Below are 15112 nucleotides of genomic sequence, written 5' to 3'. Positions count from 1 at the left end.
CACCATATGACCCAGCAATCCACTCCTAGGCATATACCCTGAGGAAATCAAAACTGAAAAAGACACATGTACCCCAGTGTTCACTGCAGCACTGTTTACAATAGCTAGAACATGGAAGCAACCTAGATGTCCATTGGCAGATGAATGGATAAAGTAGCTACTTTATGGAATACTACTCAGCCATAAAAAGGAATGCATTTGAATCTGTTCTAATGAAGTGGATGAAACTAGAGCCCATTACACAGAGTGAAGTAAGTCAGAAAGAAAATTAATAAATATTGTATACTGACACATATATATGGAATCTGAAAAGATGGCACTGATGAATTTAATTTCAGGGCAGCAATGGAGAAACATGGAGAACAGACCTATTGACAAGGTGGGCAGAGAGGAGGGAGAAGGGGAGATGTATGGAGAGAGGAACATAGAAATGAACAATACCATGTGTAAACAGATAGTCAATGGGAATTCCCTGTATGACTCAGGGAACTCAAACAGGGGCTCTGTGACAGGCTGAAGGGTGGGGTGGGGAGGGAGATGGGAGGGATGTCTGGGAGGGAGGGGACATGGGTATATCTATGGCTGATTGTTGTTGATGTATAACAGGAAACCACAAAATTCTGTAAAGCAATTATCCTTCAATTAAAAATTTAAAAAAAAAATCTTGCATTCCTATGGTACATTTGAAGCAAATTATATATGTATGTATTTTCTCCTTCTCTGATACTGTATTAAGTACTCTATTTTACAGATTTTTTTATCCTTACATAAAGTTTTTTGTTACTTTGCACACACATTTAGAATATCTGTTTAGCAAGACCACACATGTCATATTGAGTCTACGCATCCAACCAAGTGTTATCCTTCAGAGTTGCCATCTTAGGGGCAGTGAACTTACTACAGGTTTGTCCTGACTTCAGTAATACCCATGCACAAGTGGCCCCTACTTTGGGTAGATGCACTTGAGTTGAAAGGAGAGGACTCTTTGAGAACAAGATCCCTGGAGTTGAATAGGGGAGCCCAGGAGAGATGAAAAGTAGAGAGGAGATGAAGGGGTGAGAATGGCTCTGAATTCTCACAGGACCAAGAGGATATGATGGCTTTGAACTGCTGAGCAATGGAGAAGGGCAGCAGGTTTGGGCAAAAGTTTATGTTATGAAGAAAAAGAAATGAGAAGCCTGGGTTTAAATCCCTAACAACCAAACATATCACTTCTTTTTTTTCTCATTTCTTTTTCCACAAAATGAGATTGATGATGAATCTATTCAACTGGAAACCTTGGTGCCCCAGACAGGAATCTAAATAAGCTTCTGTCATTTTTGTAATAGAAACAAAAAATCATGTTTCATTATGGAATTTCCCACAGGTTATCTTCTTGCTCCTGAATTACTTGTTAGATTTCAGAAAATAAATAACGATGGTTTTTGGCTACTTTGGCCACATTTGATTATGTTATGCCATCTTCATCAATGAAATCCAAAATAAAGGATACATAAATATATTGTGAGATTGTTTTGTAAATATAGAGCTACATAGAATTTAGTCTCCAAAGAATAAATCACCAAAGAGCTGAGTTCACTGGTGAGGGAAGTCACACCTGCTCAGTCTTCTGAGATGACCAAAACATTGCAATAAATACTCAAATTTCTTTCAAATGAGTTGTTGATATACCAAAAGTTCTAGGTTGTTAAAGAAAAAGTTAACTGCTAAATCATTCAGGTTAACTATAGATTATATTTTTGGATTAGAATTGCAAACCAATTCTTTCCCTGTAAAAAGTTGCAAAGTGGAATAACCATGTTTTCATTCATATTTATTTGGCCTCCACGGTGAGACTGGCTAATTTTTATTTCCTTAGAACACAGCAGTTTCTGTTTTCAGGGACCATAGGGTTTAACTGGGATGTGAGGGCAGTAGTGGCCATGGAATTCTCCAGGCAAAAATACTGAGTGGGTAGCCATTACCTTCTCTAAGGGATCTTCCCAACCCAGGGATCCAACCCAGGTTTCCTGCATCACAGGCGGATTCTTTACCATCTGAGCCACCAGGAACACCCGTTATGTAAGAGACAATAGACTAAATATGCAATTCCAAAGCAAGGCGCTAAAGCTATTACACAAGTAAACCCAAACAGCTCTGGGACTGAAAATATTGTTAAACTCTTCAAGAGTGTTTCCTGCATGGCAGGTACAGAGCTAGGATTTTATATATAAATCTCTTTTAAGTCTCATAATAACTTCATAGGTCCTATTCCCATTCTACAGCTGGAAACAGATTTGTATTTGCCGAAAGTCACCTGATCTTAAAAGACTCAGAATTCAAACCTAGGTACTCTGAATGCAGGTGTTTTATGGCACCTTCACAGAATTAAACTGAGCCTGAAGAGTAAAAACTATCCAGTAATGGAGGGACTTCCCTGACAGGCTAGTGGTTAAGACTAGCCTGTAGAGTGTGCATTTTTGATCCCTGGTCAGGAAGCTAAGATTCTATATGCCTCTCAGCCAAAAAAAAAACACACAAAAAACTAGAAACAATATTGTAACAAATTCAAGAAAGACTTTAAAAACTTGATCCACATTACAAAAAATCTTTTTAAAAAATCATCTAATAATAACTATGGCAGGAAAACAGAGAAGATGGTGTGGAGAGAAATTGACTCAGAGAAGGAAGAGGGCATGATGTCTTTATGGAATAGGTGCTGGTATTGGATGGCTAAAGCACAGAGTCCAGGGAGAGACAACAGAGGAAAAGGGATGGGACAGGTAGATTTACACCTGGCAGGATAGTTGTGTAGAAGCTGGTGATTCAGACTCCTCCCAGCTGTAGAGCGGAGCCTGGAGCTGTGAAGTATAAAAGGTGGTTTCATCTGTTAAGCTTCCGGTCACTTTGTTTTTGGTGAAATAGTGATGTCCCACTCAAAACTTTTCTTCTAGAATGTGAAAAGATGATACAGATGACTTAATTCATATTTTATACAGCAGACTAAATTTCAGTGTGGTGAAGTGACTCGCCCAAGATAACTAGTTAGAGAGCAAATTCTAACTAGAACTCTGGTGCCTTGTCTTCTGTCCTGGTGTCTTTGTAGTCTGTCTTGCAGCTATCTTATAATAATGTTGAACACTGATCTTTGAAACATGATTATTACTAAAAATGAACACAGATGCTGCCAGATTAATTATCTTGAAGTTCTAAACATATTGCACCTTTATTTCTATGTAATCATAAAATACACAATTATGAACAATAAAAATTATATTTGAAAAGTTCGGTTCAGATCAATTCAGTTGCTCAGTTTTGTCCAACTCTTTGTGATCCCATGGACTGCAGCACGCCAGGTTTCCCTGTCCATCAGCAATTCCTGGGACATACTCAAACTCATGTCCGTTGAGTTGGTGATGCCATTCAACCATCTCATCCTCTGTCATCCCCTTTTCCTCCCGCCTTCAATCTTTCACAGCATCAGGGTCTTTTCCAATGAGTCAGTTCTTCCCTTCAGGTGGCCAAAGTATTGGAGCTTCAGCTTCAGCATCAGTCCTTCAAATGAACACCCAGGACTGATTTCCTTTAGGATGGACTGCTTGGATCTCCTTGCAGTCCAAGGGACTCTCAAGAGTCTTCTCCAATACCACAGTTCAAAAGCATCAATTCTTTGGTGCTCAACTTTCTTTATAATCCAACTCTCACATCCATACATGACTACTGGAAAAACCATAGATTTGACTAGATGGACCTTTGTTGGCAAAATAATGTCTCTGCTTTTTAACATGCTGTCTAGGTTGTCATAGCTTTTCTTCCAAGGAACAAGCATCTTTTAATATAGTGGCTGCAGTCACCATCTGCAGTGATTTTGGAGCCCAAAAAAATAAAGTCTGTCACTGTTTCCATTGTTTCCCCATCTATTTGCTGTGAAAAGATGGGACTGGATGCCGTGATCTAAAGATGGGACTGGATGCCGTGATCTTAGTTTTCTGAATGTTGCATTTTAAGCCAGCTTTTTCACTCTCCTCTTTCACTTTCTTCAAGAGGCTCTTTAGTTCTTCTTTTTTTCTGCCATAAGGGTGGTGTCATCTGCATATCTGAGGCTATTGATATTTCTCCTGGCAATCTTGATTCCAGCTTTTGCTTCTTCCAGTCTAACATTTCTCATGAGGTACTCCGCATAGAAGTTAAATAAGCAGGGTGACAATATACAGCCTTGACATACTCCTTCCCCAATTTGGAACCAGTCTGTATATTTGAAAAAGTCTGTTATTTTTCTTTTTTAAAAAATTCAGTGAAGTAAAGTTGATTTACAATGCTCAGTTAGTGTCAGGCATAGAGTAAAGTAATTCAGTTGTATATATATATATATACACATATATATAGAGAGAGTATTCTGAAAAATCTGTTTTTTAATCTATTTTATTTATTGTACATATTCAGTAGAATCACTTGGGCATCTATAAAAAAATAAGTAGAATATATGTTCTTTTGCACTAAGTTAATATTATATATTTTTTGCACTATGGCACTTTGTCACAAATTTAGTTTTATCAGAGAGTACAAAGAAAATAAGAAAACAAAGTTAGTCCATCAACAGGTCCAGTAATCTATTGTTCCATATTTTCCTTCTGATAACCTTCACTTATCAACTGACTCACCATTCAGTGATAGTCACCCTTCATCTTATCGCTACAAATTTCCTTCACAAAAGAAGGAATCTATTTGCCTTTTGGATACAACCAGTTTTGAATGGAAAGGCAAAGGGGATGTACTGGCTCTTATATAACATCTACAAACATTGACTTGATCTCAAGGGAGACATTTGGAAAAAAGAATAAGCTATACTTTAAAAAATTTTAAGAATGATTTCATAATGTTATTAGTATTTAAATTTCAGCTTTGTCATTTTTCACATCTTCCTTGATAGCATGTTGCCCACAATGCAAAGGTTTCAAAGGCCACGACTGAGCTCTGTTCAGGGGCAGGTGCAAGCCTGGGGACGTTAGGTCCCCTGGGGTCGTGGGTGTGGGGGCAGCAGAGCTCCCCTCAACATCCCTGCCAGTTTTGACTCCAAAAACCGAAGCCCGCATGGACTGTCTGAAAGTAGACCTCAGAAGTCCACTGTCCCAACACAAAGTCTCAGAAATTTTGGAACTTGGTCAGTCTCCAGTGGGTTTCATAGCCTGAAGGCGCTTTTCGTAATCTAATAAAATGAAAGCTACTGTACATCTCAGTGCCCTTCAGGAGCTTCACAGAGATGGACCTCTTTTCAGAGACTATGGAGGACAAGCAGAGAACGATCTTTCCTCTTCCATCCAGCCTTATGGCTCCTCAAGGGCTGTCATTCACTAATGCAAACTTAAACAAGTGGTCACTGCTGAAACGGAAAACTACTGTTTACATGTGGTAAAACATTACGCATTTCATCTGTGTAGAAACTTTATGTGTATCTGAAGTTTACATAACTTCCAATCTGAGAGAGAGCTGAGACAGAAAAACTATGCTTATTTATTCATGAAACCTTACTTCTTTGTAATATCCTAGAATGCTCAAAGAGACTTGAAACCCGAAATAGTTAAACTTGCAAAGAGACTCATTCATTACTTTTCAGAAGAGAAAATCTTCTTAACGCGAAAACATTCAATTCTTGGTTTCAGTCCAAAGGTTCTGTTCAGTTGTTTTGAAGTTACAAGGAAAAAAATGTACTTTTCCTATCGTACCCAATTGACATTTTTAAACAAAAATAATTCAAAGATATTTAAACAGTACAACTTCAAATGTCTGCTGTTAATCCGCTGTGGGGAAGAATCTGTAGGGGAAAAAGAAAACTATGAAAAAATAAACTTGGAGTTTGATCATCCTTTCAAACACTGAATCCAATGAAAATCCTTCTAGGTTTATGATCCTACTATCACAGCAGGGTTTATTTTTAACTAAAAGAGAATACAGATTCCTCTATTGTCTCTTCTAAAAGTGTTTTAGAAGGGGAAAACTTTTTAAACTCATTTATTTAGAACCATGGAGCAAAATAGTATCACACCAGGAAGCTTTGTTCTGCAAAGAAATGCTAAATTAACCTAATTAACCTACAATTTCAGAATTTTTTTGGTGAGGGCTACCCTTTATTTAGGACTTCCCTGGTGGCTCGGATGGTAAAAGTGTCTGCCTACAATGCAGGAGACCTGGGTTCAATTCCTGGGTTGGGAAGATCCCCTGGAGAAGGAAATGGCAACCCACTCCAGGACTCTTGCCTGGAAAATCCGGTGGACGGAGGAGCCTGGTAGGTTACAGTCCATGGGGTTGCAAGGAGTCGGACATGACTGAGAGACCTCACTCACTTCACCCTTTATTTAAGATGATACAAAGTAGAATTAATATATGATCTTTTCTTCATATTTTTGTGTTATAATTTAAGCACAAATTCTATTTTTAAGTGCCCAAGGATGCATAATTTAATTTAAAGGAAAGAACATAAGGTACAGAATCCCAAAGATAAAAAAAGTCACGGATGTGTCACTGTAAGTTCTTTGGCCTCTTGCAATTAAAGACAGTGGAAAACTGACAGGTTAGAATTCTCTGGTAAAATATGTTCTGTCTTGCAATTTGCCTTCCTTATCTGTAAAATAGAAGCAGTAATAAGATTTGTGTAACAAAAGAGGAGACATACATATGCAAAACAGCACAGATAATACTAACACTGTGTATACCAGCACTTGTTCATTTCCTCCCCACTACCTAGAAGCAAACATTCATTAATATAATTAAAAAATATAAACTACAAGTAAAATGAAATGACCAATACTAAATAACTTTGTATAATAAATTAACAACTCTCCATTGAATCAGTGTTTTTCAAGTTGTTGCTTATACACCATTAGTGTTTGTGAAATTTAACTTGGTTCCAACCGTAAAAGAAGAGAAAAAAAGAAAATATCAGAGTATGTCACACATTGGAGAGTATTATTTCATTAAACTTTAACTTCAGTTGCATTTACAATGGGCATGTGTATTGTAAACTGGGTCACAAAGTAAAATCTATTTCTTACTGTGGGTTACAATTTTTTTTTATAAAAAAGCATCACTTACTTTATCTGTTCTTCCTATTGTGACATCATGTCTGTTTTTTGAGTTCACAAAGTGTATAGAGAGATAACCTGGGGCATGCTAGTCTTTGAAAATTCACTGATGCATTTTCATCAACTGATCATATTTTCCACACCCAAACAAAACCAAATGCGCTGGTTGTCTGGCCAAAAACTATTATTTATGGAGCAATTCCTAATGATGAGGCACTGGGCTAGATACATACTCTTCTTTAATCTTCAAAACTACCTCAGGAGATCTCCATTTTACAAAGAGGAAACTGAGCCTCAGTGAAGGGACCCCAGGGCTTCCCTGATGGCTCAGTGGTAAAGAACACACCTGCCAATGCAGGAGATGCAAGTTGGATCCCTGGGTTGGGACTATCCTCGGGAGGAGGAAATGGCAACCCACTCCAATATCCTTGCCTGGGAAATCCCACTGACAGAGGAGCCAGTGAGCTACAGTCACATGGGGTCGCAAAAGAGTCGGACCGGGCTTAAGGACTGAAACAACAACAAAGGGACCACAAAGACAGGATGGATTGGAGTCCAGTCTGGCCCCACTCCACACCCCTGCTTTGCACACTAAACCATGACATAATCTCAGGTGAGATAAGGTTAACTCACACTCTCAGTGGAGAAGTGGCTCCCATGGCTAATACCTCCCTTCTCCTGCAGTGAACCACACAAAGGAAACTGCACATAGATGGCAAAAACACTTCTCTTGGAGCAAATTGAGTCTATCAATGACTGGTTTAGTCATAGCACAATTTAGCCTTTTAAAGAGTCAGAATTGTATAAATACAGTACAGGAAGTTCAAAAAGTAATATTTTAGAAACCGCATTCTTTTCCCCAGAACAGACAGCACAGAAGGTTCCATTTCCCACATTAAAACACTCTGTCTTCTTCTTGGGATACAGGGAAACATTTACTAAGAAGTCTGAACAGCCAGGAGCATGAACCCTGATGCTTTCCACTGTGTTCACAAGACCGATGGATTCAACGGCAGTCAAGGATTCTGAAATAGCCCGTTCAGATTTCTTCACTCATGCTCAGTTAATATGAATCACTTTGACTAAGCATCGCCCTGCTTTGCAGAATGGTATTCTGACATTATTAATAGTTGGCTCAGTTCACTCAACCACAATAAGGGCTTTCTCCAGCCTGATACAGAGCCAACCATGCCCTTGTGACTGTTAGCCTTAAGCTTGAGAATGGATTCAAATTCAACTTTTAAAATATAGTAAACATTCTCCAAAGATATATTACCACTGTGGACAAACTGCTAAACACCAGCATAACAGGGCAATTGTGGAACTCCACATAAAACCTACACTTTTCATGTATCATATGAGAACATGTTACAGAACGGAACTTCTTAAGGGATTTCTACAATACTTACTAAAGAATGCATTAGTCTACTTTTTCTTTTTCTTTTCTTTTGCTTGCTTGTAGTTGCTCAGGTCTGTTCTAAAGTAACAAATTCTTATATGACATCAGATAGTCTCAAAAAAATATCCTGGTACAGCCAATGTGATCCTGTCCACCTATGAATTGCTGCAAAAAATAAGAAATTAACACAAACCCTCCTATTTTGTAAGAGAAATGGCCTTTTTACTTTACATCCTCACTTCCTCTCTCTGTGTGTTATATTAAAAAGAACTGGCATCCAGACCTCGATAAGATGGTTATTTTGAGACATTTGTCTGCCATCTTCCCAGGCTGCCAGCTTTCCGAATAAAGTCATTATTCCTTGCCTCAAAAAAAAAAAAAATCCTGTTTCAAAAGTTCTCACTTATAAATGGTATGTACTCAGTCACAAGATGTAGTAAAGAGAATTTAGAAGGGATTATGAGTAACACCAAGAGGTATGCTTCACTTGGCTTCACCAAGGACACTAAGAAAGATGCTCGTGGTAACTTGGAAATTTTATTTTGAATTATGAGAATGTGTCTTGACCTAATACACTTTCTTAAAAACTTTTGGATGGAATTCCAATTAAATTGGTCAAAACCACTGTATTTAGACTAGAAGCAATCTCTTACATCACTTAATTCCTGTCCTTCTAGAACAGGGCAATCATTCAATGAAGAAGCTGGAAAGTATCTTCTTTTTTGGAAATCAAAGAAGAAAGAATTGATTTTTCAGTGATAAGCTTTTAGACTGTTGATAACTTTCCTTGAGCCCCACCCTCATTAGCTCAAACTTTATTATTTATAATTGCCCATTTAAAACAGTAATGCCACTCAGCTGATGTTTTAATGTGCTATGTATAAAAAAAGAATCATAACAGCTTAAAACATAATTATTATACTTTTATTATACTTTCATATTGTGTTTTAGTAGCTGGTGTCAAAATCATTTCTATCAAATTCATCTGTTGATTATTTTTAACTGGTTCATTACTTCTTTATTTTCCGAAGTTCTTTTCTATTTTCTGATTGTCTGGGAATAAAGGCTCAACACAGAAAACATAGAAAAGATAGAGATGAAGAAAGTTCCCTGAAAGCTGCCACATAAAAGCAATCACTGCTGAAATTAAAATTTAGTCTTCTAAATGTGGATTCAGGGACTTCCTTTGTGGTCCAGATGTTAAGACTACCTTCCAATGCAGGGGACGCAGGTTTCATCCCTGCGCAGGTTTAATCCCTGTATTAAACCTCAATTCTTAAATGTACATCTTTTTAATATTCTGGGTAACATAATAGGAAGACAGCATATTAAAAAGCAGAGATATCACTTTGCCAACAAAGGTCTGTATAGTCAAAACTTTGGCTTTTCCAGTAGTCATGTATGGACGTGAGAGTTGGACCATAAGGAAAGCTGAGCACTGAAGAACTGATGCTTTTGAACTGTGGTGTTGGAGAAGACTCTTGAGAGTCCCTTGGACTGCAAGATCAAACCAGTCAGTCCTAAAGGAAGTCAACCCTGAATATTCATTGGAAGGTCTGATGCTGAAGCTGAAGCGCTAATACTTTGACCACCTGATGTGAAGAGCTAACTCATTGGAAAAGACCCTGATGCTGGGAAAGATTGACGCTAAAAGGAGAAGGAGCAACAGAGGATGAGATGGTTAGATAGCACTGCCAACTCAATGGACAAAATTTTTCTTTTTCCCATTTACTTTTATTAGTTGGAGGCTAATTACTTTACAATATTGTAGTGGTTTTTGCCATACATTGACATGAATCAGCCATGGATTCACATGTATTCCCCATCCAGATCCCCCCCACCCCACCTCCCTCCCCACCCCACCCCCCTCTTTGGGTCTTCCCAGTGCACCAGCCCTGAGCACTTGTCTCATGCATCCAACCTGGGCTGATGATCTGTTTCACCCTTGATAATATACATGTTTTGATGCTATTCTCTCAAAACATCCCACCCTCACCTTCTCCCACAGAGTCCAAAAGTCTGTTCTGTACATCTGTGTCCCTTTTTCTGTTTTGCATATAGGGTTATCATTATCATCTTTCTAAATTCCATATATATGCGTTAGTATACTGTATTGGTCTTTATCTTTCTGGCTTACTTCACTCTGTATAATGGGCTCCAGTTTCATCCATCTCATTAGAACTGATTCAAATGAATTCTTTTTAATGGCTGAGTAATATTCCATGGTGTATATGTACCACAGCTTCCTTATCCGTTCGTCTGCTGATGGGCATCTAGGTTGCTTCCATGTCCTGGCTATTATAAACAGTGCTGCGATGAACATTGGGGTGCATGTGGAAATACAAAAAACCTTGAATAGCCAAAGTAATCTGAGAAAGAAGAATGGAACTGGAGGAATCAACCTGCCTGACTTCAGGCTCTACTACAAAGCCACAGTCATCAAGACAGTATGGTACTGGCACAAAGACAGAAATATAGATCAATGGAACAGAATAGAAAGCCCAGAGATAAATCCACGAACCTATGGACACCTTATCTTTGACAAAGGAGGCAAGGATATACAATGGAAAAAAGACAACCTCTTTAACAAGTGGTGCTGGGAAAACTGGTCAACCACTTGTAAAAGAATGAAACTAGAACACTTTCTAACACCATACACAAAAATAAACACAAAATGGATTAAAGATCTAAATGTAAGACCATAGACTATAAAACTCCTAGAGGAGAACATAGGCAAAACACTCTCTGACATGAATCACAGCAGGATCCTCTATGACCCACCTCCCAGAATATTGGAAATAAAAGCAAAAATAAACAAATGGGATCTAATGAAACTTAAAAGCTTTTGCACAACAAAGGAAACTATAAGCAAGGTGAAAAGACAGCCCTCAGAATGGGAGAAAATAATAGCAAACGAAGCAACAGACAAAGGATTAATCTCAAAAATATACAAGCAACTCCTGCAGCTCAATTCCAGAAAAATAAATGACCCAATCAAAAAATGGGCCAAAGATCTAAACAGACATTTCTCCAAAGAAGACATACAGATGGTTAACAAACACATGAAAAGGTGCTCAACACCACTCATTATCAGAGAAATGCAAATCAAAACCACAATGAGGTATCAATGGACATAAATTTGAGCAACTCCAGGAGATAGTGGAGGACAGAAGAGCCTGGAGTGCTGCATCCCACAGGGTGGCAAAGAGTCTAACACAGCTTAGTGACTGAATAATAGCAATTAATAGATTAGAAGACTTCAACTGTGAAGTGATAAATGGTAGTTCTTTTGAAGGAAAATACTAGTGCAATTGTTTGAATTAAGAGATATTTTCACAAAACACCATTCTACTTGAAAGAATGACTGATAGACAAAATAGCGAATTTTTAAGAAACAACAATGTGGTAGGTTCTAGTTTGGTATCAGAGAAAAACACTGATACGGTTGCCTTATCCAACCATATATCTGTGTGGGGCCAGATTTTCTCAACACACATTAACCAAAATAACATAAGGCAAGAGATGAAATGCAGAGACAGATGTGAAAACCCAGCTGTTGTCTATTGAATGTGATCGTAAAGAGAACTGAAAAAAATTGAAACAATGCCACTCATCACTAATTTATTTTTATTTTGGAAGACACCATTTTTAAAAATAAAAACATGTTATTTCTGTTGATATATAATGGGTTGTTATGGCAGCTTGAATTAATAGAAGTGTATCTTAATAATTTCTCAATATTAGTTTCTTACACAGTAAATAGCCTTAGAAACAACCCACATAAACAAGACTTCTCTGAGTACCACTTTCCTTCTCTCATCCATATTATGTCTTCTGGATACTTCCCCTCAGCGTTTAAAGATGCTCAAGTCCTAAAATATTCAATCCCATTACTTCTTCCCTTCTGCTTCTCACCGTCTCTTCATAACCAAGCATTCTCTCTCTTGGCTTCTCAGTGAACATAAGTGTCTTCCTTGGTTAATGGCCCTTCTTGCTCAGACTGCTCTGGCAGCTCATTCTCTTCTGTTCTGAATCACTCAGGGCTCAGTCCTAAGACTCTTAGTCTCATTCTTTCTTTCCTTCATCCATCAGTTCTCCCGTTGTTGTGCTGGTATGAAACTCCATCAATAGTTACTTCATGATTGCACTTCATTTTATACAAGCACATGGTTTTCTTCTCTCTTTTTTGTGTTGCTATAAATATTGAATTGAAAACAACTGATGAAAAATGAAAATGCTTCATCCATCTTCTCTGTGGATCTATAAGCCAGAACACAGCTTTAGATAGACAGAAAGTGGATTAGATCCAACATTCTGCCAATTATTATACATTCCACCCTGACGTGTTTTTAATGGCTATACAAGGGCATAGACAAGAGTTTGGAAAGAACAGGCACTTCTGATTTATATAAAAGACTTAAGCCGCCGTAGTAGAAATGGGTTGTGTAAGTGAATTAAAACACAGTCTACCAGGAAGGCCTAGACTTCCCTTCACGAAATTTATAAGCTCCTATTATCAGTAGCATAAATCATCCAAACAACTACATCAACGAAACCAAATTATATAGATTATAATAAGGGGCCCAGTGGCTGGAATAATTTCAGAGAAATTTAACTTGGTTAGGTCTGGTTTATTTTATACCAAAAGCTTTCTTGTATCTTGTTTTTATAAATGATCATTTCTTTGTTGTCAGGGACTCTATTGCATCAAATTCCAGTTAGCCATCAATTTCAGAGTGTTCCATCAGTTGGATCCACCAGATCTAAAGGTGAGGTTTGCCCAAGTCTGCTCATGTCATTCCATCACCACAGGGAGGAAACTGCATTTTCAGATTTGAGTTGTTACAGTCATTTGATAATTATGTATAATAACTTTTGTAAAATTTATTGAGTCTATAAGCTTGTCCTTTAAAAAGTGGCTAGTTTCTCTTAGGACTTATGTAAATACATATATAGTTGACACAAATCTCACAATTAGATAAGTTCAGACTGCTGAATCTCTCAGTACCTCAGGCAGGCTTAGAACAATGCCAGTGAGTTATTTATTCTCTGCAAAAGGTACTAAAACATAGGATTTCAATAAGGAGAATGATTTTATTTTTAAAAGAAGGATATCTGAGAAGCACTTAGAATATTTTTTTAAAGATGTATTCATTTAGTTTTGGCTGCACTGGGTCTTTGTTGCTGCACATGGGCTTTCTCTAGTGCAGTGAGTGGGGGCTACTCTTTGCTGTGGTATGCAGACTTCTCATTGCAGTGGCTTCTCCTGTTGCAGAGTACGGCTCTAGAACACACCAGCTTCAGTAGCTGCGGCACATGGGCTTCTTTGCCCTGCTGCATGTGGGATCTTCCCGGACCAAGGATAGAAGACTGGCAGGTGGATTTTTAACCACCCAGAGGAGCCTTGGAATATTTTTAATCTATTTGAAAAGCATATTGTTGGAAGGAAAAAGTGTACCCAATTTCAAGAGAGACTTCTTAGAGCAAAGAGTGTGTCTAGGTACTTTAATACAGGCCCTTTTGTTTTTCACAGCATAACTGTGAGGCAGGTATCATTTTGCCCTCTTAGCAGAAAAATTTAATAAAAAAGAAGAGAAAGCTAAGCACTGGATCCTACAGAACATGGGTGTTAGGGAGGTGATGAAGCCAGAGAAACCTACAGAGTTGACTGAGGATAGAGAGAATAAACTTGGGGAAATTAAGACAGAAAAGAGCTTCCAGAAAAAGGAAGTGTCTAATAAGATGTTACCTGAAAAGAATCCATTAGCTTATGGGTTCAGTTTAGTGATAAACTTGGTAGGAATAGCATTTAAAAGTGGAGGCAAAATTTAAGTAGGTGAAGGATAAGTAAAGATCAAAGTGTGGGGACTTCCTTGGTGGTCCAGTGGTTAAGACTTACCTCCCAGTTCAGGGGGTGAGGGTTTGAGACCTGGTTGGGGAGCTAAGATTGCAAATACCTTGTGGCCAAAAAGCCAAAACATAAAAAAGAAGCAATGTTGTAACAAATTTAATAAAGACTTTTAAATGGTCTATATAAAATAAAAATATTAAAAAATAAAAAGATCAAGGTGTGAAGGTCATGGGTATTGACTTTCTTGCTTTGTCAGTCTTGGAATTAGAGTCTTGGGTCTACAAAGAAAAAATGGTGAGAAAAGGCATAGCAGTGTTTATTGGTCAGAGTGCTCTTAGAGGACAGGAGAAGGGTTCAGGGGTGGGACTGAAACTGCATATCTGTGACCTTGACCATTCATGCCCTTGTCATGGTGAAAGCCAAAAATGATCCCACTGTTTTCCAACCCCAGCTGAGACCTGGTTGGGTTTGCCCTCCCAGCCCCTGTTGGACGCTCTGTGGACTTTGGGAATCATTTGGACTGGAAAATCCCACAATCACATCTTTTAGCTTTGGGGTTATCAGAAGCCTTTCTTCTCTAATCAAGACGTATTATTCACTTCTATTAGAATCATAATAGCCTTTATCTTCCAGCTGTTGTGCACTTCTCACAAAGGAGGTCTGTATACGTCTTGTCTATTTCCAGCAGCCGTTTCACATCTGCTTCCTCATAAACAGTTATGTGTTTTGTTCTGACACGATCTTTAAGCTACCTTTCCTGTTGAGAAAACACTGCTCACGATTCATTCTTTTTACCATAACCCT

Source organism: Cervus elaphus, chromosome 29 (genome assembly GCF_910594005.1).
Source record: "Cervus elaphus chromosome 29, mCerEla1.1, whole genome shotgun sequence".
Lineage (NCBI taxonomy): Eukaryota > Metazoa > Chordata > Mammalia > Artiodactyla > Cervidae > Cervus > Cervus elaphus.
The sequence above is the reverse complement of the archived record's forward strand: the minus strand, read 5'-3'. Positions refer to the sequence as shown.